At 36.5% G+C, this 27,477-nt stretch overlaps 1 protein-coding gene across 2 annotated transcripts in view; it reads right to left on the bottom strand.

Moving 5' to 3' along the window:
• SFMBT2 (Scm like with four mbt domains 2) overlaps positions 1-21,019 on the bottom strand; it is a 90,491-nt gene extending 69,472 nt beyond the window's left edge. Inside the window, exon 1 of one of the 2 annotated variants that reach the window (XM_053465410.1) lies at positions 20,899-21,019. The gene's annotated coding sequence lies outside the window, so the exon portion shown is untranslated. Of the gene's footprint in view, positions 1-16,734; positions 16,896-20,898 lie in introns of those variants that run through there. The other variant, XM_053465409.1, reaches the window with a different exon arrangement.
• Positions 21,020-27,477: the final 6,458 nt, after the last annotated feature.

Here is a 27,477-nt window from a genome sequence, read left to right as displayed (position 1 = left end):
GGTATAAATCAAACCAATGGGGAGAAATAATCATCCAAATCAGTTCCACTTAAACATTTATAAGCGGTCTGTAATAAACATTGAATGAGTGCCAGCTTACTTTCTGAAGTTCTTCTGAATAAATATCCTCTAGGTTTGGCATCATTTTATTTACTGGTTACAAGGGTTACATCTTAAAATCCATACTAAGATACCCTTAGCCACCATGAGTGGGTAAAATTAATTTTATATGCAAAATCACCTTCATATAGATTGTTTGCTGATCCTATAATTATTTACTCCGTCCAAAATTGTCTCACTACCGCCAGCAATTCTTAACACAACTAAAAATGATAAAATAAAATTGATAATATCAATAAATACATTTTAAGTACACAAAACTACATTGACGGTACCATCTGCGTATAAATCTAACATATAAATCTAACGTGTAAAGCAACCATCTGTTACTTAGAAATACTTGCATGCGTTGTTAGCTAAAAAATTGCTAGCTAAAAAAAAACATGGTTCGTAGAAACCTATGCAGGGAAAATGTATTCCGTTTTATTGTACATTTATGAACAATAATTGTCCCTATGGAACCTTTTCCACATGTCAATCATAATGATGACATTGCATCAAACATCTTTGGGGATGTTGGCACATACTACATATTACTTAATATGTAATAATGCAGTGTAGAACTGTGTACATAGGACTAGTACGTCCTAACAAGAGATTTGTCAGTGTTAACAAGCTTTGTTGTTGGCGACAAAAGACTGTTGCGGGTAGCACAGGGAAATGCTCATGCTGTGAAATACCCATGTAGGTTTAAGTGTTAATGCTAGGAACTCAGGTTACCAAGTTCCTAAGCGTTATTACTTTTATAGCAACATATTATTTACTTTGTGGTTTTGCCAGCATAGCTCAAATATAATAACTAAAAAATACAGGCGGTTGCCAAGTTTATCTACTGTAGGCTAAAAATCAAAACTAGATGTCTGCAAAATGGATCAGCTGAACAATAAAGAATTCAATTAATCAGTGCTTCATTTTATTTCTTCTACAAATCATGCAGAGGAATCACCGTCCTCATGCTTAGGTTGAGTTACTCTATATTGAGCAGAAGGAAAGAGTTTTTTGTTCCAGAATGCTGAGCATGCATTTTGTGCCAAGAAAGTAGAATAAAGAGTAACATATATCGTGAAACTGGGGACTGAACAAAAACTTTTCACAACTTAAAAGAGGAGAGGAACACACATACACACATTTTACATTTAGCATGAATGTAGTGTGAAAAAACTATGGGATTATTATTATTGTAATTATTATTTAGATTATTTCAATCAGCTATACAAAAAGGTTATACGAAGAAATTATATTATGTTTCCAGTTTAACCCTAAACCCAAGACTATGGTCTATTTGTCTAGTTTTAATTAAAAACATGACCTAGCTACCTACAAAATTATTATAAAATATATAAGAAGATATCATTCAAAATCAATGGTAATATTATTATATAGAGTCATGGTGTCAGCCAATTTCATATAGCTATACTAAAAGCTTAAACGTGGAAATTATTTATTTACATTTTCTAGAAAGATAATTATAACAGATAATTATAACATTTTTTCACTTAGAGCGTTTCAAATTAGTGGCCAGCATATATGTTTTTTTCTCCTCATTTTTAATTTTTAAGAGGTAATTTATTAAAAATAAAAAATACATAGAGATTATGTAGTTACCATACATACAGAGCTGGTTTGATAAATATCAAGAACGGACAAGTATTTTTCCATAAAATCTTTACTAATGGAGTTAGCCTTTTACTCATCCCAACTGTTTTCTCTGCAGTATGGTCTTCATTGGGTTCAGTGACATGGGAATCTCTGCAGGCATGAGAATTGTTATTGTCGTCTTTACTAAATATCTCTCACAATATTATATATCTGAAGTATAAATATTGGGAAATCCATCACACTATATGGTCATATGTTGGGCCATATATTTGTTTACCCAATCACTACCAACCACAATCTTAGGAAGTCCTATCTAACACTAACAGAGCTCTACTGCGTCCCATGGAACTTAATCCAAGGCAATGCAGTGTCACTCTACTGCAAAATTTAGCCCTTTTTGGACACCATTGACGTACAGTATGTATATATATAATACAGTATTGCGCAAAGGATTAGGCAGTGGAAAAACTGCCAAGTTCCTTAAAAAATGATGTGCAAGTGTACCTATAAGCATTTTTGCTCTTTTAAAGGCAAAGTGTGGTCAGACCAAATATTGATTCAATAAAGGTTTTTCTTCTGTTCACTTACTTTGCATTTTGTTAGATGATAAAAAAAAACTTTTAACATGTCTATTTTGAGCATATTTTTTACATTTCTGCACGGTACTGTACATATGTGTGTATGTATGTATGTATATATATGTTAGTAAGCCACTGCCTAGGGTTCTGGAACTTACATTTGGTCCTACATGTCATGCTACTTTTTTAAGTAATTGATATTGAATATATATATATCAACAGCAGTAAACAAGGAATAGGAAAAGGGTTGAGCTTGATGGACACAAGTCTTTTCTCGACTTAAACTACCATAAAAAAAAAAAATATATATATATATATATATACACACTTTTTAAATGAGTCCTGTAGTAGTTTGCTTAATATATTTGCAAGTGTAACTGGTGAGCTATTCCACATGTGTATTCCACAATGTGTGTAAGTCTATTTGCATATGTCTATCTATTCCACATTCCGCAACACATATGTATATTTGCAAATGTCTATTTATTGCACATTCCACCGTGCGTACATAAGAATGCAGCTTAAAAAAAATTACGACTAATGCAAGAATAGGGACTCTGGTGTGTTTCTGCGCTGCACCAAATCTTTAAATGTGTTTCATAAAACACTTTGAATGCCTTAAGTGGCTAAGGCATAACATACCGATCACTGCCCTCTATCTAAAGAAAAGCTGGACTCAATTTTCCTTCTGTGAATTCTCTTCTATTTAATCACAGATCAAGTGTGTTCGACTATGCATACTGTACATATATATATATATATATATATATATATATATATAAATATAAACTTTCTTTTTCCACCACAGGCGGTAAAAACAACTTAGTATTCATGTCTATTAAATAAAAATGTTCATATAATGTGCCCCTTGTTTTGGTTTACTTAATTTTTATTGAGCTCATTTGTTTTTTTGGCCGACCATGGGACATTGTGGTAGTTTTCAATAAAAAGAACTCGCACTGTAGTTTTTAGCACGTATGTGTGACTACTCAAAATCTGGACATCACAGACATCAGTAAAGGTCAGTACCAAATAACTCTTTAACTCCACTGACCTCTACTTCATACGCAGTAGATTCCCACAAGAGTCCAGTCTTAAATTGCTGAGCAGTGAAAACGGTATTCTCGAGATGCAAACAGAATGAACAAAACAAAACTCAACAAAAAGTCAGATGTGAAACTACTCGCCAGCTAAAGGACTATGAACCGGGTCTATGTAAGCATCAACAATTCCTGCTTCCCATACCCATGACAAGTATTTGAGTGCCCAGAAATTGCATTTGGTACAGCGTAGACATCTCAAGGCAGTTACAGGTGTTCTTCAGGAAAAACTGCAGTAACGTCATTGTCATCTCTTTTTTTTCCCACTCCTTAATTGGACTGGTTGCTGATGACCCTTCCCTCAAGTATAGATTGTGACTGAGTAAGCGCTATAATTATGATATGTCTATATCAATTTGGATATTTCCCTGTGGTTGCGTTCAATCAAAGGTGTAATAAGGAAGGAAAGGGTGGATATGAGGTGGAGTATGGTGCTATGTCAGAATATATATAGCATATATATGGCATCATTACAGATTTTATAGCATTACACATATGACTTACTAATACATGCCTCCCATTTGACCAAATTCCATGTAAACTGTTCGTGTGGATAGAGTTAGAATTGATTTGACAGTGAAAAGGGCTTATAGACAGTCACAGCTAACCAGGCAAACAAATGTTTCTAATCTTGCAAGTTAATACAAGCCGTCCACCCACTCAGAATACTCTTCTGGAGAACTGAGAACCTTGTTGAAATTATGTATATGCCTAGTGTGGAAACGCATCTTCATTTTTAAAACTGAAAATACCAAATTTCCCTGAAAGTTCACAAATGAATCATGAATACATTCCATGTGTCATGAAAAACACACACACATCCTGGTTCAAAGTACACAAAGTCATATTTAAAGAAACATTTTCATACCATCGTATCCTGATTCTAAACAAATAAGGAAAAAAAATCTTTAATAAAGGGAAAAACAGTGGTGTGTTCTACCTCACAATCACAGCATAAATACTCTACCACTTGCCCACTTGCTGGTATGCACTTGATCTATACTTCTTTGGTGCTTTCATGAATTCTGTTGCTTTGCACAGATACAAAACAAGCAATCAATAAACTTAGCGAGAAAGGATGCATGATGTACCAGTTGATATTACAGACGCTGATATCTGGTGGGAACGTGGAAATATTTTCACTCAACTGGTCCTACTATAGCAGATTGGTCCAGCTTGGCCAGCAGTACAATTAATAGAGTAACGGACATTACATAATAATAATATCATTATTATAACTTTATTTTGAGTAAAAGAACATATAATTCTTATTCTAAAGGGGTAAGAAGTGTATATATAAAGCACATAACGTTTGACTACAACCGTATGAGCCTATAAAATGTTACTTAAATAGAACTAATCAATATGTTGTCCTTATTTGGTAAATATATTCATACCATAAGTGCATTGCTGCAGTTTTCTGTGCTAATTCTTCCTCAAACCCAAAGTATTTTGTAGTTGTGATCATTTAAAGGAGGACAGTTCCATTCCAGATTATACCCAGTGCTAACTGTTACACCAATATGCAAAATATTTATCATTTTCATTTATTTGCATTTGCTTACTAGTATAAAAATTGCCAAATATTTTCTGTTAAGCAAATGCGGAGGGTGGTACCTAACTGCAAAATCGCATTTGCTGTCTTTCTATAGAATACTGTATTTGTGAAGAAGAAAAAAAAACGTTATGGGGAACTACACAGTTCTCTAATCCTCGAAGCTCATAAATATGAGTAGTAATAGGACGGTTTACTGTCCCTGAAACCCCCTCTAAAGAAGAATGCATATTAAATGACTTTAATATGCATCCTTCCAAAACGAAAAAAGAGCACTTACCGGGTGTAGAGACTGCAGCTCTGCTGCTGCCCTCCTCATTGGAGCAGCCAATCAGTGGCAGAAAAGCACTCCAATTGAAATCAATGGGAGCGCTTTTCTGCACGTGAACAGATCCCTGCCTGGAGCTGATTGGAGGTAAGTACTTCATGCGCATGGAGATGCGTTCAGCGTAACACAGCTCCTGCATGGCAAGTAGCTGGAGGGTGGTGGAAGGTGTAAAAAAATTAAAGGGGCCAGATAGCTATTATATGCATTAAAGTGGATATGATGGCTGGATTGCCCCTTTGAACAATTTGAGAACAGCCCTGTAAGCATCCTATACTAGCTTACTTCGGCTGACAGTAGCATGCAGTCTTCACCCAGGGATCACATGAAATTAAGGTAAAAATGCATGAAACTAAATAATCATCTCAATAAATGACAGCATGGAATATAAAAAAATTTTTTTATAAAAAAAAATATATAAATATTAAATGGACTTTTTCCCCCATAAATTATTAGACTCGTGTTTCTAAAACTTGCAGATTTTAAGATGGAAAACCTTATTTCATAGTACATTTGTGTACTGAACACAGACGCACCCCACATTGAGAGGACTGTTCAAGAGACCCGTTGAGTTAAGTATTCCTATTTTGCTTGGCTGACCTGAAGCTTTAAACATTTCATCTGCTATAAAAGGGTATTGTGGTTTTTTTTGTTTTTTTTAGTGCATCATATTAAACACACACTGTATATTATAAATCAGGAAACCATAAAAACTATGATGCACCGCCAGTCCGAAAAAAAAAGGTCCTGCTGTACTTGAACTCCTGGTATTTAACGTTCTATTTCTTAACAAGCTTGATATAAATGTGTTCTAGAAAAGCACAGGAAGGAAGCAAATTTCTGAGAAACAAAATTGCAAGGCTATGAGATCAGCTGTGTTCTAGAACCAGAGTGTGTGTCAATATCACGCAGAGACATATCTACTGAATATCAGTGGGTTTCATTTGTATTGGAAAATTGGAATGAAATTGAAATCTAATTAATGGGAAGTTATATTTAGTGTCCTTATTATTATTGCGCATAAATGTGGTTATTTTTGCTCTTTTTCCTGTTTACATATTTCAGGGGCGTTGCAAACAAAGTAACAGCCTGAAAAGTGTACTAAACAATGTGTTCCTAAAATACGCCATGGTGAATCATTTTTTCCAATACAATAACATCTCTGAATCTCGGTGCTTTGCTGGAAATATTTTTTCTGTAATTTAACACGGGCACAAGCGCCTTCCACGGGATCTGTAACCCTCCAAAGAAAATAAACCTTTTAAAGCCTCAGAATGGTGTTTAACATTGGCGTTTTGGTTTCTGCCCGTTTATACATCATCATCGGACCATGTCCTCCATTCTGTCCCTTTCCTTTGCCTTAAAAAAAGGTGTATCTGCCACACAGGCTATGGTGTTCTTTATGTACCTGACAAAGCCGTCTATAGCTTATGTCTTTTGATCCTCAGCCAGCGTAATTGCATTCAGGGATACGTTAAACCCAAGGATTATTTGACCTGTGTAGAACTACGTTCAATACTATTCATGCCAAAACCTGTGTAAATTATAATTTCCCTTCCCAGAATTCTCCAAATAAGACTGAAGGGGGGTATAATCATGCAGATTCCGTGACTAGTAGTTAACATGGGTACTTTAAATGGCATATGGAATTATGTGGATTATGTTTAATATACAACCTGTAAACACCAGGTATATTTGAACGTATTAAATAGAATAATGCAGAATTCTAAAAAAGTGAAAAATCTGTGCAGGTCAGCACGTCATGCTTCACTCTCCCTGTTTCCACGCAATCAATTCATTAATTTACTAAGAAATGCTGCCAGGTTACATACCTGGCACCCAGCTGTAACAATTAACCCAACAGTAACCCCTCTTTGCCCTGACTCATGGGGTCGTTGAATAGGCTAGGGATGCCGGTGTCTTATAGGGAACGGGTTTGGCCACAAAGCTTATTGTTTCTCATACAATTAGCATCATTTGAAACAGGGAGAAGGGGGCATTATTATTTCTAAATAAATAATAAATCAAATGCTCCTGGGGGGGCTTTATTACTGGATTTAAGTAAATAGTGTGTAGAATGAGTGTTTATGTCCAGTAAACGGAGAGATACTTAACATGAGGGCCAGCTTACGAATATCTCAGGTCATAACCAGGGAAACAAATTGAGGTCCCTTATCCACGTACCCCAAAGTAAAATCTACACAGTGAATATGCATGCACCTACTATATAGACTTTTACAGAATATTGCATTGCATTTATTTATATAGCACCAGACAGTGTATGCTTCTTTTATTTATATAGCCAGTGTATGCTTTCTACCTTTAACAAAGGAGGAGAAATGAGGTCATAGTCTAAAACTAGAGAGTCGGAGGTTTAGATGTAATGTAAGGAAGTTTTACTTCTCTGAGAGAGTGGTAGATAAATGGAACAGTCTCCCGTCAAAAGTGGTAGAGGCTAATACAGTAAGGGAATGTAAACATGCATGGGATAGGCAAAAGGCTATCCCTCAAGTTCTATGTTTTTATGTTTATAATTTTTTTAAAAAAAGAAGGTCCCTGGGATCTCCTTTTGAAAAATATGGTGAGCTTACACTTCTACCGTGTAGGAAAGCTAAAGGGGGAACTTCAGTAATTGTGTGAGCATGACCAATCATTTTACCCTTCTTTACATAGCGCAAACACCTTAAAAAGGATTTTATTAGCCTTCAACTGTTTACACAAATATCATCTTCAACAATAAAACCAGCCAGGTAATCCCTACTCCAAGACTGTGCCGACTGAACCCATGACCTCCTTATCCTATCTTATTTGTATAACCAGAAGTAATACCAGCAGGCTCTTCCGTAAACCAAAGGGACACATGAGAAGCATAGAAATCAAGGGTGAAGTGATGAGTTAAAAAAGAAAACTCATGCCCAGGGCTGGCCCAAGACATAATGCCGCCTGGGGCGAAGAGTTATACGTGTGCATCTCTTATGTGTGTATGTATATATATATATATATATATATATATATATATATATATATATAATAAAATAATAAACACTGTTGGAACTGCACTTGCGGACTTCCACTGCGTATTGCACCCTGGTACTTTGGCTAGTTAGTATAACTTCCTTCGTATCAAAATGAGCACTCTCAGGATTTAAATTCAAAAAGATTTATTGTTCCAATGCAAGTGGCAATAAGTTCCATGTTTAAGTCCTCTTGAAAAAAGTCTCAATCGGAGACTGAATCGTGGAACTTATCGTCACCTGCATTGGAACAATAAAGCTTTTTCAATTTTAAATCTCAAGAGTGCTCATTTTGATGTGAAGATGTGTATGTGTTTGTGTGTGTGCGTGTGTGCATGAAGGCTTTATTTTCCAACTGAAGCTACTTTCAATCCAAACACATTTACATATTCTAAATTACTATACAACATAGATGTTGCGATCCAAGCTTTAAGGGCTGCAAACTGGATATTCTTCTTGAACACAGGTAGATCAATCAAAACCTTATTAGGGCTCGACCTGAAATGTATGGCATATTTACTGTATGGTTACTGTGAGATTTTCTTCTTAAAAATGTTTTTTTTTTCACGCTAATAACTTCAAATCATATAATTGATCTAGTTTTGCCCATTAGAAATATAGCCAGGTGAGACTTTGTTACTAAAACCACTAAAACATGTTATCATCTGACAGCACAATGCAGAATACCCTATAAACAAGTGCACTTGAACAAAAAGGTGCCTTTACATTAAGGTCTTACTGGCATCAAGGGTTTAAAATACATAGGTGTATACGAGACGGGGGCATTTGTTCCCATTGAGAAACTTCACCATATGATTGATATCATTATGATTTAACAAGTCCCAGGTGTGATTCACATTTTCAAAATAATTGCAGCTATTCATTTTCCAGTGACTGTAAATATATTTTCCGTATCTGACATCTTCTTAACTAATGCATATTCATTTGAGGTGGTAACAGCGTTAGCCGATGCCTCATATGCCACACCTATTTATACCACTGCATGGCGATGAATGATGTGAGTCAAAAATAAGTATGAGTGCACCGAGAGAATAAAATAATCTTGTCAGCCACTCCTCTGTGCATCTCAAGAAGTAGAATAACCAGACAGGGCTTCTAATGCAGCTACCCTATGACCTCACCTTAGCTTATATATAAAATGTTATCCTCTTGACATAGCTTGCAAAACTGCCGTTTATAAATGGGTACAGTAAGTATAACTCGTCTGCTAATTGTGTGTGTCTACAGCTGATTCACTATACAGGCACTTTGCAAATAAATCTCTAAGCCCCATTTGTGAGCACATGATTTGCCAAAGGTGCAAGTAATGCAATTTTTTTTTGTAATAAAAAGTAGCCACGTTTCAAACTTAAACAGTAAAAACAAAAATCCCACTTGCTAATTTCCCTGCAGCTCCATGGAACATTAACGTTCACCTTAACATGCCGTTTAAACAGGAAGGCGGAGTGATGTTCCATATAGAAAATTGCAGATCTCAGCAGTATGGCTGGGTAGCGAGGTGTCGCATTGAGGATATTGTCCTGTCAGCCTCTATTTTATCCATATACCAATGTTGATTAGCTCAACTAGTCTTAAAAACCGATTTGGTTTACTTAGACATCAATAGACCGGGTGGATAAAAAACGATATATGCATGTTAACATTTGAAGTGTAGTGTTTGTATTTTCACGCTGAGCTGAAATCAATTGTACATTTACCCACTTGGCCTGGAATTAACACTTTCAAACATCTTGGAAGCATAGATGCCTAAGGCAATGGGTCAGACTTTTGGATGTGGCCTATGCTGGACTAGTGGGCATCTAATATGGAAACACCATGCCTCATACCCAACACTACTATAGTGGCAGTGTACATTTCATGGTATGCAACAATGATGATTGGTAGGTGGACCAAGATGTGCCAAGTGCAATAGTAGTAGGGGTGGAGGTTTTAATTGGTCGTGGCAAGGATCCCCACAAAGAAAAGAAAAAGGTTAGATGTTTGGTTATATGCTAGATTGTTCAAGATTTAAATGTATTAAAGTATTGTTTAATGAAAAATGTTGAAGCGTTTAATAAACAGATGCTGCGCTATTTCTAAATGCAACTTGGTGCCATGTGAGGTTATTATCTACGTCACACTCACTTATGTATGCATATGGTGTAAAATTGGGCAACAAACCTTCTTTGGTGGGCAATACAAGGGTCTTGGCACTGATATATCTGGAGCTTAATATTTAGCACATTCCATAAGACTTTACTAGTTTCATGTTAATCTGGGAAATCCTAAAAACTGGCTATTGCAACACTATGTATCACTTGACCCTCTTTACAAGGTTACACAAACACTTAAAGTGGATCAGAATGTGCCTTCCTTAAACATAACCAACAATGTAATTATCTAATAAGGCGTCTATGCAAACTATAGAAAATAAAGGTATCCTTCTTGACTTCAGCACCTTTTCATTGTTACGAGTAAAGGCCGGCGAGGTAAAGAATTGTATTATCCTGCATCAACTATGTTATATAGTTATACAATTATTAGTAAGTCTCCCAGAAAGTCTGCTGAGAACCATCCCTTACAGAAGCTCTTGGTAATGACTAAGAAACCAAAGTTACTGAGCTCTCTCATATTCTCCTCTAGGAAGAGGTTTATTAGCTTTTAATACTACATGGGTACATTGTGTGGCATCTCATACTTTCATGAATTGATCTCTCTTTTTGATTCTGTAACAATGTGATCCCTGGCACTCTCTAACAGAATACATGTGTGTGTGGAGTACAGTAAACTGTAACTCAAGCCTACATCATAACTAACAGTACCCCTTTGTTGTATTTTCAAAAGTACTTTTAAGACACTGATCTTTCTTAGTAACCTTATTCCAATGTTGGCAGTGTACCTTTTTAAAGAATTATCTAGCTCAGTAAAACAAATCTTTATTTTATAACATTTTGTTACTTTATGTCTATTGTTACATTTCTAAATGACTGTAGCAAAGGACTGACCTGAAGCATACCGTATAATTATTTTCTTGTTCCCAATCCATCTTAATAGTCTATTATACAGATCAGAGTTGGGCTGGCTGCATTCCGGGACCTAACCTTACTTGCAATTACACATATAGTCACCATGGTGTCATAGTGAAGACATTAGACAGGACTTACATTAATACCTGGATTTTTCTATGCCAGTATTATGAGGTTTCTATACATTCCTCTTCTATAAATGTATTTTGGACATGAATAGTGCACATTGTGCATGTTTTCTGTCAAATGTATTTTAGGCAGCTTTAATAGTAGGCTATTTGACTCGATTGCCCTTAGACTGATTGTTGCCAGCCTTTCTCTGGTTCATATGCTGATACCTCTAGAAGAAAAGTACAGGGTATCATTCTTTTTAAATAAATGTTCCTCTTATTTAGTGTTTGGTCACATTTGCTTACAGTTCTTGCTGGTTTCGAGAGAATCTTTTTTCAGTATGTCATGAGAGCAAAACCATAGAGATAAAGCTTCTCCATGGCACACCATAGAGTGTATCTCATTCTCCATGACGCTGTTATTTGAGTTTAGTGAAACAGCAACTCTATGACCTTCATTCAATATGCATGAAACTATCATAAAAAGCAACTTCTTACTAATTTATGCAAACGTATTTTAAAATGTCAAGCTTATTATACATTAGGCCCAATAACTGAACAAATTACATATATATATATATATATATATATATATATATATATATATATATCATATAAATGGTTAATGATAATGGCTAGGCATTGTTCTGGTGAGATTTATTTGTATCAGAAAAGGTCTCAAGAACTTAACTAGTTCAGAAGGATTGTATAGAGGTTTTATGTAGAAGATTTAAAGAGGTTGCTCTAAGGCAGACACCTTAAATCCCAGTCTCAGGATTTGAGAACAATAAAATGTCTGAACTAAATGGCATTACAATAGATTATGTTGTTTTGAATTGCTAAATTTCAGCATTAGCACAAATCTTACAGTTTACTGCATTAAATCTACATAGTGGTGGTTGTGCTATGTAACAAGCAATATATGTGTATGTGAAACATACCTTATAGGTATATCATTGGGATCAGCCATCTTAATATCCAGGTCTTTCCGGGTGATTACCCTTCCTATTACATTTTCTCTCCCCATGTTTGTTATATTATCTCAATTTATAGCAGCCTATTTATTTTCCCTACCATTGAAAGCATGAGCAGAGATGCAAGTGAGGTAGTGTTACAACTGAAATTTAATTGACATTCTAGTTTTTCCACCTTTTGAAATAAATGTCAAACTCTGTCTCTTTTTAAACAAATTCCTGAAATATTACACTAATTGAAAAGCAAAAAAAAACCACACACACTATAGGACATTTTCATTTAAAAAAAATATATATTCTAAAAGCTGTGATGATCACAGTTCCCCTTTATGTTTCAGGAAAGCTTATCTGTAAGCGACAGTAGCCCATCGCTATTTATAATCTGTCTAAAGTCAGAAACACATTTCCAAATCATGTTCCTTAACCCTTTTAGTTTCCAGGGAGTATGAGCTCATGGAGTGAATTACTGTCAGCTGAGAAGACATAACCTAGGAAATATCTGGATTCTGTCACAGATTTCAAAGCTACTGATCGACTCATTGTGTGTTTCACATTTTTTAGAATACATCTGCGCTGTGAAATCTGCCATTAACATGTTAACGGAGTTTCTAGTACAATTTAATTAACTTTCGGGGGAATGTGGTTGTGTTTTCCTCAATACTCATTTGTGTTTTTGAATAATTAAAGAATAAACAGTAAACATCTTTTCGACAGGTTGGACACCTATCTAAAAATGGGTAATGATAATCTTTTATAGAGTTTTTCTTTTGTTCTAAAATTACTGTTTTGGGTAGAGAACAGCACAAATAGAGTAATTGACCTTGGCCAAGTCCCAGGGTGCATTGATGTGTCCCTGCACCAGTGTATCTCATTGTTATTAAATAGCCATGAGTATAAATAATAATGTTAAGCCTTAGTTCTAATGCAATGTGCTTTCAATTGCTTAGTCTTTTAAAACTCTGCCAAATTATCTCCTACAGGACCTTCTTGTATCCTGCATTGCTTTTTGTTGTAGGCTCTCAATGCCGAGACATTGTCTTCTCTTTAGGGAAGCCTTTTGATTGTATACCTATAACAGCAGTAGGTTACTTTATCTGCTAGCAAATAGCCTCTTAAGGAACAAATAAACAGTATGTTCAAACTAGACAACACAGTAGCTAATATTACTAATCCAGATTGAATAATATAAACTGCAACATAGGCCCAATTGTTCCGTAAGGAGCAATACTAAGGATAAAAATTGCAGAATGGCAGATCCTAATGTCAAATAGTCACGTCGAGAATAAAGCGGAATATATGGCGAAATAGACAGTCATTTGACAAGCATGGGCCATACCATTCCAACAGATTAGAGTGGACAGTGATAAAGTAACAGACTGTTCAGCAAATAAAAACTTGTAAGACTACATCTGTGGGATGAACTTCCTCTTTAAACCTTTTTTTTTTTTTTTACAATGACAGGTGCAGCAGGATCTCTGACTTGTTACAATGTGAGGTTACATAATCCCTGGTGTAGATTTGTAATGTTCCAACTTGTCCTGGAGTTTTCATGCAATCCAAGAATAGATACAAAGTACCGCAGAACAGCCATAGTAAATATTTGTTTTTGAGCAAATCAAATAAAAAGAATCATGTAACTCTTCAAGAGACCTTGATATCATTTTTTTTCTTATTATTATGTGTTATTTCTCATTGGCACGGGCATTTTCACAGCTACCTTGGTATTTAACATTAAAGCAATCATAAAAAAAAAATATGCAATGGATATATCGCTTGTTCTGTGTGACACATTTTGGCATAAAACTAGTTAACAAAGTAAAACAAATAAACGAATTAGCCAGCCAACTGAAGCATGGCATTTTCAGCCGTTAAAATTGGTCAAATGAAAAAAAATTGGCACAGCTCAAACGGCCTTAAACGAGAACTGTCACAGTTTAAGCATAAGTACATTCATCTATTGAAACCGCCTATAGCTTTTGTTGGTCAAACTGTGTAATTGAGTTCTTTCCTTTCAAAGGTTCACCTAATGAAAGCTAAGATCTGTGTCTCAACTAGCATTACCTGATCCATCTTTTACATCAACTGCAATCAGCAACTTAACAATAGGGCAGAGACAACTTCATGCAGAAAAATAATTAGCAAGAAGCTGAGAACAAGAACTTAAGATGGCTACTCAAATGGTATACACATCAGGTGATGTTCTAATACACACACACACACTATATTTACACACACAAAACAAGTGCACTCATAGGTCTTTGTTCCTTATAAAGTAAGATTCAGATATTTCATCAACGTTTCAGGTCACCTCCAGACCTTTTTTTAAGATCAGCAGTAACACCTGGGCATTTATAGAATGCATTTGGAATGAGTACAAGAGTATTGTACTATATATACCTAGACAGATAGATAGATAGATAGATAGATAGATAGATAGATAGATAGATAGATATGTATCGTCTTTTTAATCTGTAAAACCATTATTTGTTATTTACAATATTAATCTGTGTGACAGATCTGTTTAAAAGTCAAGCTGTCAGTAAGCCTCACTGTCTGTTCTTTGAGTGTCACTTGTGTCTGTAAGGATTCCATGACTTAAGTAGGGGTGATTTTACACTATATTTCATGAGAATACTCTGGATCTGCTGTGTTTTGTGATACTTAATATAATACAGTATGGTATTCTGTCACTACACTTTGCCACATATTACAGTGATATTATGGTAATGTTATGCAATACATCATTTACTACCTATTCATGTGCAGGTCATTGCACCAAACTATGTCTTGATAATACTAGGGAAAAAATAGTTGGTGTGAATTGTTATAAATGTGTTATACTATTGTGAAACACTGTATACAATATTATTATTATTTACATTCACTTAACTTATAACATAATAGTGTGACATTATTATCTTACAAATCTATACTATGGCAACCTAGTTGTGATGTAACCACTTTGCAGACAGTATACTTTAATGTCCTTATTTGATGTATTTTAATGAAATTACAGAACACTGTAATTTTTATTATAGTGGTGCATGGTTGTCCTGCTATATTATACTCCATATGATTAGAGTTTAGTAGTCCACAACACTAAGCAGCTATGTGAGATTTAAATCTATAATTTATATTGTGATAATAGTATAAACTGTATATCACATCTCAGTAACATTATATCACACCACCTATTACCTATGTAAGATGTCCTCACTGTTAGTCTGGAGAAGGGCTATGAAGCAAAGTGACAGGTGCACTTTTTCCCATATGGAGAGACATTTAATACCTGATCCTGCAGAAGTTGAGAAACTTAAGGAATAACCAACTGGTGGTTCTCAAGTCATTGTTTAACTTCAACTCCCATGACCCTCATCAACCGGACAAACCAGATAAAAAAGCCACATGTTGATTATCTCCTTCTTACAGTTAGTTTTACTGCACTGTGATGCTTTTAATCTACATTGTGAAATTGTATTACATGACATCATTATTGCGATAATGCAGCAATCGGGGCGATAAAAGAAATTATAGGCAATAATACTATATAGACTTACTGTATATTAAATATTCATATACACAGTATATTTAGAAATATACAAACAATAAGCAAAGCAATGTGTTTTGTGGCTATAATAACATTCTTAGTCTTTTGGGTCACTAAATGAAATCACACCAGTAGATCTAGGATCGCCTTATTTCCTGGGCATTATCAGAAATGATTTCATTTGAACAGGACGAGCCAGGAATAAGATCAGATTGTCTGTTTAGGGGTCACTGTTCCAATGCAAGGAATGTTCCAGTATTTCAACACAGCCTTAAGATCCAATCAATTACTGCACTGTTAACCCTTCACTGCCTGTGCTCTACGAAAAACAAAAAAAAAACATCCCCCCACATTGTATCACAATATAGATACTGTACATGCCATAGGGGGCAGATCTATATTTTTAAGAAAATAAATGACTCCTTGGCAAGTATTCAGCGTGTAAGGGAAGCGACATCTAATACAGACAAATGTAAAAAAGCGATTTGTATTTCTGTAATAGGGCGATCTGGGGAGGGGTATAGTACCTGGCATATAGGTGCTACATAAAAGCAGCTTTATATACCAAAAGCATTGACGATCTCATCTGCTCTCACCCATTGCTGGGTTAAAATCCAAAGCTCCTCCAGCCTCAGGACTGCACAATAATACACGTCCACACGCAACGTGCTGTCTTCTACCCACGGGAATTAATACCGTCCACATCCACTACGCTCAGATGTGTGTGGAAAAGAAGATCCCAATCTACAAATAGCTGTTAATCCATTCAGAAAGTAGTAAACATACCAACATCCTTCATCACACCTTCTGTAGTACAATGTCTTCACTGATCCTAATAGAATTCCCCCATCACCGATACCAAGTCGATCCTCAAATTCCAAATCACGACAGTGGAAAAAAATAATCCAGACTAGAAAGATCTTTTCACAAATCCACGCGGTCCTCCAGAGCTTCTGCTGACAGTCACAGACTTTCCAAGCTGTGCAGTCAGAGTGATCAGCAGCCCCTGTGGGTCCTCCACTTAATTCCACGCTCGTCACGGCACACGTCAGTGGAGGAGGTCCCACTCTCCCCACCCCACTCGCTGCTGTCACAGACACAGCTAGTTCTGTACCACATTGTTATTTTTTTACTAGAGGAATCCAGCGCACATCATCTCGAGGCATTTCACCAAATTCTGGAGAAGATGAGGCATGCCAGGGGGCATCTTCACAGCTCGAGGCTCCCACATCAAGAAGGGAAGTTCAAGAAAGCACAGTGTGTGCAGAGCAGCTTTTCCACGGTCGGATGAGTGGGTTTCCACAGCCTTGGACATGCCAGAAGATCTTGGCAGCGCTATTTACAGACAAAGCTCCTTAAAATCCTAAGAGTCCGGCTGGAGTATACAAGCTTTTGGGATCTAATGTCATGGAAACGTGGGAAAAGGGGTACCTGGGAAGCAGGGTCTAGAAAGCAAAGATGCTATGAGGTATGGGGTGTTTATTCCTAACTTGTTCAGGATCTTAAACTCACTTGTACCTCCAGCAACAACAAAAAAATGTTGTCCTTCACACACAACCTGCCAAGAACTTTACAAGGAGCTGAGGCAAGGAAAGCTCCTAGTAGCATCAAAGCAAAGCGAACCACAGTGGACCCTGCAACCTGGATAAGACTCGACAAGGGTCCTCTCCTGGAACCCAAAGAGACCTTATAAAATCTAATCCATTTCTCTGCCAAGTGTTAAAGTATGGAACCTTGAAGTGTTATAATGAACTCAACTTGTCCAGTTCTTGACTAAGGTTCCTGGGTATAGTAGTCCTCTGCAACTGATGAGCCAGGGACTTCTACCCTGAGCAGAGAGACATACCAAAGTTTTCTTTACATCTCCCTATCTTTTTACGACTTTACTTGGCAACCAGACAGGGAAACTGAATATGAGTAGATTTATAACACACCCTTGTAAAACCACTTGCTGGAAACGCCAACAAAAAAAATCCCTCAGTAATCTCCATTCTCGGTTTCAGGCTGCACATGTATAGCTGAATTAGTTTACATACATTATACACAGATAGGCTGATGCATCCTTTGGTTTCAACGACCACAAAAGGCAAACAGTTAAATACAGTTTTGTTTTTTTGTTTTTCTTTATCATGGTTACTTTTTGACTAATCCATATGAATAACGTTAAAAACCGCACCCTATGGATTGGAGAAGCAGTGCTGCCACCCATACAACATAAGGAGGTCAACCCACAAAACATGACACATCATTCTTTAAAATAAGGAATTAATAAATATTTAACTAATGCTTCTTACATATCAGTAGACAGACTTCAACCTTTATAAATAATCTCAGCAGCCAACAATCCGACAAATCAAACAGAAAACAATAGTCTATCTCTTGATCTCCCTCTCTATCCATTTATCTTCTCATCAGTAACCTAAAGAAAAAAAAGGCCACATCAGCCTAAAGCCCTAAACTGTAATACACAAATTATTAGAGCAAACAAGGAACAGTTTTTTTCCAGATAAGGTCCATTAATAATCACAATGTAAATATATGATGACAGCCACTCTGTATGTGGTTGCCTCTTGTTAAATGACCATCATAGCTACCTTAGGTGACACCAGGACCTTTGCTCCCGAAAAGGCTTTACACCTGGTGTTTCCAGCTTCTGTAATACTATACAAAATACCCCATGATTATCCTTAAGGGTTAAATCAGTATGTCCCAGCAGAATCCAGCCTTGAAGACACTGGAGGTGCCTGGGGTCTAATTAACCTGCTCACTCTTTTTAAAGCAATAGGGAATGGTGCTTTGGATCCTATATAATTATGTGAACATGGGGAGAAAAAATAACCGTGCAGAGAATTGGCTGTCCCTTATGTCAATAACACTAATATATTTACACCCTCCTGCAATGTCTGGAACACACAGATATTTTCTGGTTTCTTCTGGAAACTTGTTATGGTATATTTTCAATAGATATAATTTCAATGAAGTACTGTTAGATATGCATATACTTAGTACAATGCACTCGAAATAATGCAATCTATAACACAGACTATGTGGATTTTCACAATGTCATGTATATAGGCTTTTCTTTCTTTCCTTCCTCCAATCTTTAATGTTTTGGAGGATTTAAAAATCCATTGCATAGTATGTTACATGTGTATTCTAATTTCTAGCATGGATATGGTATGGGCATATTGTGGTGTATAATGACAGCTAAGTCCATCCCATATATGGTATATAATGTGACTACAACGAGTTGGGTCCTATATATATGTGACACCTGGTGGTTTTTAATGTTTTTTTTTTCTATTATTATCTTATATTCTAAAGGACAGTATCATATAATACACTGCAGAAGTGTAAAACTGAATGCATTTTATCCTGTTCTTGGTGTGGCTTGTGTATATTGTGTATGTTTTATGTGAACTGCAAAGAAATAATATGCATGATAAGCATGAATAATGCACACTTGGTATGGATAAACCTTTAAATTCACTCAATGCTACCATTATTAATGCATACTATTAACTCATCCCATCGTGTAATTACTCTTACGTAATATGTGCTTGTTATTACAATAGTGGTTCTATGTTTCTACTTGAACACAATTTATCACAAATGTATTATGAACCAATAATTATGATGTAATAACAGATGACTAGAAGAATATCTCAATACCCCTTGGGTTACTGTATCCGTTATCACCAAGATGAATAGCTCAATAGCCAATGATACATTAACGCATAGAATACATATTACACAGCAGTCCAGATACACTTAATCTTGCTTCCTCTACTCTAAACCACACCTTTAAAACTAGTTTCACAGTAACACCAATGCAAAAATACCCTGATGATGATCACAATAATAAGCATGTATTCTGCAGATGCAATGATTCACTTGTTAATATATTTGATATATAACGCCAATTCTCCATAGGCACAAGGCACAGAGCAGTGGGCATGTTGGGTGGTATGGATTAGACGTATTTGGTGTAATGATCACTAGTTGTGGCTTCGGAGTCTCCGGGTAATGTAACTAATTCGATGTAGCTGTGTCCCCCCCGTTCAGCCCAATGTCATGTACTCCGAAGAGCATGGAGAATGTACTTTGGTTACTTGCCAGTGCCGTGTACTTTATACATCAACAAGTCTTCTAGTGGAAAAAACCAAGACGTGATCGCACTTCTTTTAATTAGCGTTTAATTCGCTAAAAAACCTTGAAATGTAACAAAAGAAAGTGAAACCGAAAACCTGCCGCCCGGGAATTCATTTTTTCCCATCGCAAAATGTTGATTTTGTAGTTTTTTTTTTCTTTTAAAAGGCACCTCGCCCGGCCATGTTGAATGTGACAGCCTCTGAACGTGCGAGTGGCAGTTAATGTTGCACACGGATCGGGGCTGTTTGTGTGTGTGTGTGTGTGTGTGTCTGTGTGTCTGTGTGTGTGTATTTGTGTGTGGGGGTAGGTGATCATTGCAACATTAAAGCGGTTTTACACTTTGTGCTTTGGGGAAGAGTAAATAGAACTCAATTCGAAAGGAGGTCACATGAGCTGCGTCGGTCTGTGCATAGATCGCAGGATATTCATTAATATATATTACCCTATAGATGTATAGGAAACCTCCAAACTATATAGGGGGGGGGGTGCATTTGGACACGCAGCAGGTGAGTCCCCGATCGACCCCCCACCCCCGCCCGCCCCTTACGGGCGATCGCTAGGCAAAGCTGTGCCACCCATAGTCCGGTAATTAAAGGACAGATCTGATCGCTGACACAGCGCTGAAGGTAAACACTTTGCTCAGAACTTCAGCTCGTATTTCTGCTTTTACAAAAACAGCCTGGAAACCAACAGGCAGCATTTATAAATATCTATAACCTGCTGAGCGGAATTTCAGTCAAAAATGCCCAGTCTGGGTGCATGGGGGGCGAACCCAGGTTTCCTGCCCCTTGGTCTTACCTGGGTGAAGTTTTTTTCCACCACCGTGTAATATTGGAATCCCCTTGATGAGTGTGAAAGGCGATCAGTCTTCCCTCCGTACTACAGACTCATTCCAACATGGCATCCTCTCACTGCGCATGCACCATGTGCTTTTACATTATTTTCAGGCAACTCCTTCGCTGACCTTTACAGCAGTTGCAAAATTTCTTAGCCAATTAAAGATTGTTTCTAGCCCTTCCCACCACTACCCCTCCCATTCATTTTGATCACATACTGGAAATTTCGTTATTTTTTTTCTTATTCATAACTACACACATATATATATAAGAGGCACATTCATTATAGAAGTGGGCACCAGATCCAGAGTCCTTGCCCAACAAGTTTGAGACTTATCAGCATCCCCATCACCCTCTTGCCCCCCAGTGCTGTTTCAGGATGATAATGTCTAGTATGCTGAGCTGTCTGGGCATTTCTTGGAAATCATTGGGATGTGTGTATTTTTTTTACCATGTGTCAGACTGATAAGAAACCGAATGAAGTTGCCCATCAGTAACATTTTTTTTTTTAACTTTTTATTTAGACGCTTATGATTTTCATAGGATCCAGAGTTGCTTCTGGATCTGTGCCATGTCTGCTATGGCGTCGGTGGTATAATAAGACGTGTTCCTTCCTCTAGAATCCTGCACCGAATGTCTTCCAATATTCGGATCGTTGCTGTAAAGGCAGACACTTTGCTTCCAAGTACAAAACATAAAGCTCACACTCAGCTAATTGCTGATCCTTCTCTCTTACATGGAACGATAAAGTCTAGATGTAGTTATTGTTTACACGACAATAAAATAATAAAGAAGAGAGTGCAGAAAACGAGCATTTCCTGGCAACACAAACACTCTAGATCGTTCGCTTCTGAGAAATAGACTGGGCTCAATTGTGCTCACAGTCACTGGATTTCAATGGACTGCTGGGTTATTTTGTTATTTATATATATGTATCCATATCTCCCCTCTCACTTTATATATATATTGATACATTTATCCATACATATACACTGTATACATATATAGATAGATATACCGATTTTTCAAGATTTAGGGCTCCGTTTGCACGTAGTGTTTTTATGGGGTACCTGCCTTTTCCTTATCCGGGGACTCCTAAACCGTATCAGTCCCCACAAGAGCCCTTTAATTCTTATTTATAGCGGCAGACATGTTCCGCCATAGCCTCCCTTAAAATAGTATGGGTAATAATAATATATTACCGCATTTCTCACAGCACTGACGTCATACACCAAAAATCGGGAGTTTAGAGGACAACATGTCAGGCTTTGACTTGATTAACGGCATCAGGTGCCACAAAGAGACACTCAGTTGGGTAGAATTTAAAATACATACATTTAAAACTGGTATATGTTTTTCTTTTTCATTGTAACATTAAATGCAAATTAAGTGTAATATAAATATTATCGGGATTTCATGGCATTTGGTGTACTTTTAAGACTGCATCTACTATCAAGCATTGCATCTGCCATATGTGCTTAAGGGTTTGTTTCCCCAGTGTAAATCTGTTTTATTGAGTTATTTAAATAGCAGAAGTTTTGAAGAACTATACAAACATACCCTTAATGTTACTACTGGGGGCAAATGTGATACATAGTATTAAGACAATACTTTTGCCTCAACTATTAACATTAAGGGTATGTTTAGTTCTTCAAAACTTCTGATGGATTCCTCACACTATGGTTGTTATGTCATTTCCATCTACCAACCGCATTTCTCGCAGGACTATTTTTCTAAGATTCCAAGATTGCAAAGTATGACTAATTTAAAAAATATATATTTTTCCTTCCTGTAAATCATTTTACAAATAGGGGCAAGTACATTTTAGGAGTACAGGTTACACACCTTGGGTAAACCAGGTCCGTAGACCAATGAATTAGTGCCACCTAGTGGACATTCATATGATCGTAAGTCTTCAGCCTTCAGTTTCACACCTGGAAGTAACTATTATTCAAATAGCATAAGAGTGTCAGGTACCCTTTTATTGAGAATATTGTAAATATTATATTTTGATCGCCATGTAAAAATAAATAATTTTAATGTATAAAAACTATATACCTACATTTTACTTTAGGTGACAGCAGCATTCTCTTACCTGTTTCATATCTTTTTCTTTTTTTCTCAGGTAGTTCCCCATTTTTTGCATTTCAAAGTATTTTTTATTTCCGCGTGCAGCATTGCAACTTCGGTTAAGCTGCCTGCAGCCTGACTTGTGGCTGTTGGAACCTGTTTTTTAATCATTCATTAGACAGGACTTTGTTCATTTGGTTTAACATTCAGTACAGTGCTGATTCTTTCTGTTGCCTCAAGCAGACCAGTTTTTTCAAATCTTATACATGGAAGAAACTCTTGTCATGGTGTTTACATATTAAAATAAACATATACTTACTAAAAAAACCTTTACCTGTATTTCATGGGTAGCATTATCTTTTCTTTGTGATATGCATAATTAATCCTCCCCATTATATTATCTTCACCCTATTGTTAAGTTGCTGATTGGTGTTGATTTGTTCAAGCAGTATCTGTAAAGACAGATGAGGAGGAGGTTGATAACATCAGGACAGGACATTGATTAGATAATGCTGGCTTGGCCATAGGCTGCCCTCATCTCTATGTTTTCATCCCAAGCAAAACCAGCATGGTCTAACAACTAAGACAACAAGCCACTGTACATCCTATAGAAGTGTTCATAACAATACTTCTTCACTGCTCTGAGGATGATGGATGCAAAGCTGATCTGTCCTTTCTAAGTGTATCCTGTAATCTTACATATACCATATATACTATATTGCTGATTGACATCTCATTTGTAAAATGATGTGCTATTACATTGCCAACATCTATGGATTGGATAGTAATATTTGGGACATGTCTCTGTAGTCTGTTCACTAAACAGCAATGTGTAGCAAGATAATGTTATAGTAAGTATTTTTCAAGTAAAAACACAACAGAATTATCACAAAGGATTCAAGTACACCCAGTTCCATGGTGTACATATATGGATAAAATTACTGCAAAAACTGTCAATAATATCCAATAAATACATTTCCATACAGATGTTTAAGTATCATTATATATATATACATTTTTAGATTTTATTAATTTTCATATTACTTGGATCAATGCTTTCAGCCTATAATGAGACTCCTTATCAGGGCATACAATTAACTGTATACACATATTTATAACATACAAATATGTTCAGTGTTAAATCTAAAATATTTCCCCACAGTTATTCAGATAAGATTCCTTGGGTCTGGTGAGTACTTATATTTAGATATTAATCTTGGCAGAACCATGAAAAAATGAAAGAGTCTCAGCCAATAGTAAACTGTATTCAATGGGTATATAATTAAGCCACAAATAGGTACAGCAATCAAACGTATTACAAACGTTATGCCACTTGTTAAATGGTAAGTAGGAAAAGCCAATATTCTCAGTCTCCCTGGTATTTTGAGTTCAGTGTTTAATACATGGAATGGTAAATTTCTTGGAAACTTAAGGCTACCAAACCTTCCAATGAATTTACCTTAAAAAGAAGCAACGTTGAAATGAATTGTGACTCTGCTACATTCAAATTAACGGTGCAATTGCATGTCTTTTTGCTTGGTGAACTTCATTTGGTAAAGGCAAATACAGTGAAGGGATTTAAACATGGATGGAATGAGCATGAAGCTATCCTGAATGACAAGACCAAGAACCGATTAAGGTCTTTATATCAGGAAAAATGGGCAGACCAGATTGGGTGAATAGTTTTGATCTGCTGTCCAATCCTATGTTTCTGTTTGTTGACTCTGCCCAAGCTTAGCTCACATTCCTTACATTCCCATACTCGGTAGTCAAAATTCATTCCGTAGACATGAGTAGCACTCCCTCTATTAATTATTATACAAAAACTTCATGTAAACTAATGTATACATTGTATATGCTGGATATATATATACTATATGTTCGTGCTATACAGATAAAAAATGGAAAAACTGCAATTTCATATAAATATATATATATATATATATATATATGTGTGTGTGTGTGTGTGTGTGTGTGTGTATCTCAGTCCCTTGCTTTTTGTCATGCTAGTCATGCCTTAAAATAAAAGAAGATCATGTAATTTCCTGTTTAAATTTAAACCTTAAACATAATAAAAGTTTAATAGAATTGCACAGATTTCCTAATAGATGCTGTTGGGGATTTGAAACGTATTTCATTTCCTTCCCCTTGTGTGATGTAACACGATGCAGAGCAAAGATGTTTCCGAACTTCTGTGGGAAAGAATACACAAATAACTGTCAGGTTGGTTTAATGAAAGTGATCACAAACTTCCCCCAGAGGACTGGTGCTGATGCTAGTTACTGGAACCCAGATCTGTTTGTTATTCAGAGCTGGAAACTATTATGAACTGTGCCGTCATGTCATATCATCTCAATAAATCAATTTTGTTTTATACGTTCACAGCTTTGTATATTACATATACCTGAAAACATGTCTTTGCTGATTCAGGGATCCCAAGGTTTTGACTGACTCCATGGAGGTGATGGCGGTGCTTTGCGAATACAATATAAGCAATGGCAGGCCATTTTTAAAAACTTTTTATGTACCAACCTTATTATATTGGAAACAACTGATTGTTTATGTGACCCAAATATCTCAGGGCAATCCCAAATTAAACCTTAGGTTTGCAGCTGCTTCAATAATTTCAATACTCAGTGATTCCGTTTGATAGACTCATCAGCGGCTATAGTGAGTATAAAAGAGGAATAATACTGGGAAACATTGATAATCTGTGAAGCAATCAGAAGGCACAGTCTATTGGTTGCTATGATGCAGGCTCACTTTTGCCACATTGCACTACACTTGCTTTTTATACTTAATACCCATTGAGTTGTTAAAGGGGGATTGTTGACATCAACGCTACCAAAGTGAGTTTAAGGTTCTACACTACATTTATGGATTACTGATTTTACTTGATGTGGATATTGGGGTAGGATGTCTCCCAACAAAACATGTAGGCTGAGTGTGGCTATGTTTATTTATTATTATGGATTACAGATTTTATTTGATGTGGCTATTGGGGCTATTCTGACTTAACATTAGACTGAGAACAGTCTGTGCAACAGTTCGTACTAGTACTCCATATTGTTACATCAAGTGGACTAGGAGATCCAGATTGAGTCTATTATTGGAGACATGTGACCAGTAATTCCTGTCTACATGCTTGCTTTGCACTAGAGCACGGCACAGTCATGCTGGAATAGAAAAGGGCCTTCCCCATTCTGTTCCCACAAAGTTGGGAGCATTGCATTGTCTAAAATGTCTTGGAATATCCCCTTCAGCATACTAAGACATTTTAGACAACGCTATGCTTCCAATTTTGTGGGAACAGTTTGGGGAAGGCCCTTTTCTTTTCTAGCATGACTGTGCCCCAGTGCACCAAACAAGGTCCATAAATACATGATTAGATGAGTTTGGCATGGAAGGACTTGACTGACCTCAACCCCATCGAACATTTTTGGGATGAACTGGAATGGAGATTGTGAGCCAGGCCTTCTCGGCCAACATCAGTGCCTGACCTCACAAACACTCCAAAATCTTGTGGAAAGCAATACACATTTCTGCATGTACACACTCCACCACACGTTATGTTGTAATATATAATATACATATCTGCAAATTTAGCTATCAAGTGCATCCTTAATGGAGAAGTCCTATGGGAAAAAAATCTTCCGACGCATAAGAGCATTAGCTTTGACAGAAACCCAATTTTGGATAACTTTCCCTGCTCGAACGCCACACTAAGTTGATTCTTTATGGCAATGATAATGAAATCCACTCCTCTATAGACTTTTATGACAGTGTTGTGCTGAGTGATTCACACTGAGCCATTCTATTGTTTACCGCATGCAGTATTATAAGGAGTCAAGGTGTTTGCCTAGCAGATTGGGCTAAACTAACAGCTAGAACACAAAATTGGCTACCTGAAAAAATACTATGCAAAAATAAAAACAGTGTTAAAAAAATATGCTAGCTTTGCTAAATAAAGCAGGTTGCAAAAGAAAAAAGGGGAGAGATGATTAGCTTTTAATACAAAAAACTGGGGATACAGAAGAGCTCAACAGTATGTAATGAACACTGGATCTAAACAGGGAGCAAGTGATTATATCTATGCCACAAGACAGGATTTTCAGTTCCAGCTATATTAATGCTAAATCTTAGGCAAAACCTAAAAAAAAATAAATTTTGCGCTGATTTGTATTTCTGTCCTGATATTTCTGCATTTTTTTTTAATGTTGGGCATTTAAATGTCTCTTATTTCCCTTTGTAAAGCTATGTTACGGGAAAACAAACAGTAGCCAGGCACGTGGTTGAGCTTTTCCCATAGCTGTGGGAAAGGAGACAGGGACACGGAATAGAGAGATCATGAGAAAGTGAGTGAGTAAGAGTGAGAGAGCGTGAGTGTCACGGTCTGCCCAGGCTGCGGAGCTGCATATCTGTCCTGCTGTAGTTTCTCTGCTTTGCTTTGATCCATTCCTGGATTTCCTTT

The sequence above is a fragment of the Spea bombifrons genome, chromosome 4 (genome assembly GCF_027358695.1).
Source record: "Spea bombifrons isolate aSpeBom1 chromosome 4, aSpeBom1.2.pri, whole genome shotgun sequence".
NCBI lineage: Eukaryota > Metazoa > Chordata > Amphibia > Anura > Pelobatidae > Spea > Spea bombifrons.
The sequence above is the reverse complement of the archived record's forward strand: the minus strand, read 5'-3'. Positions and strand labels throughout refer to the sequence as shown.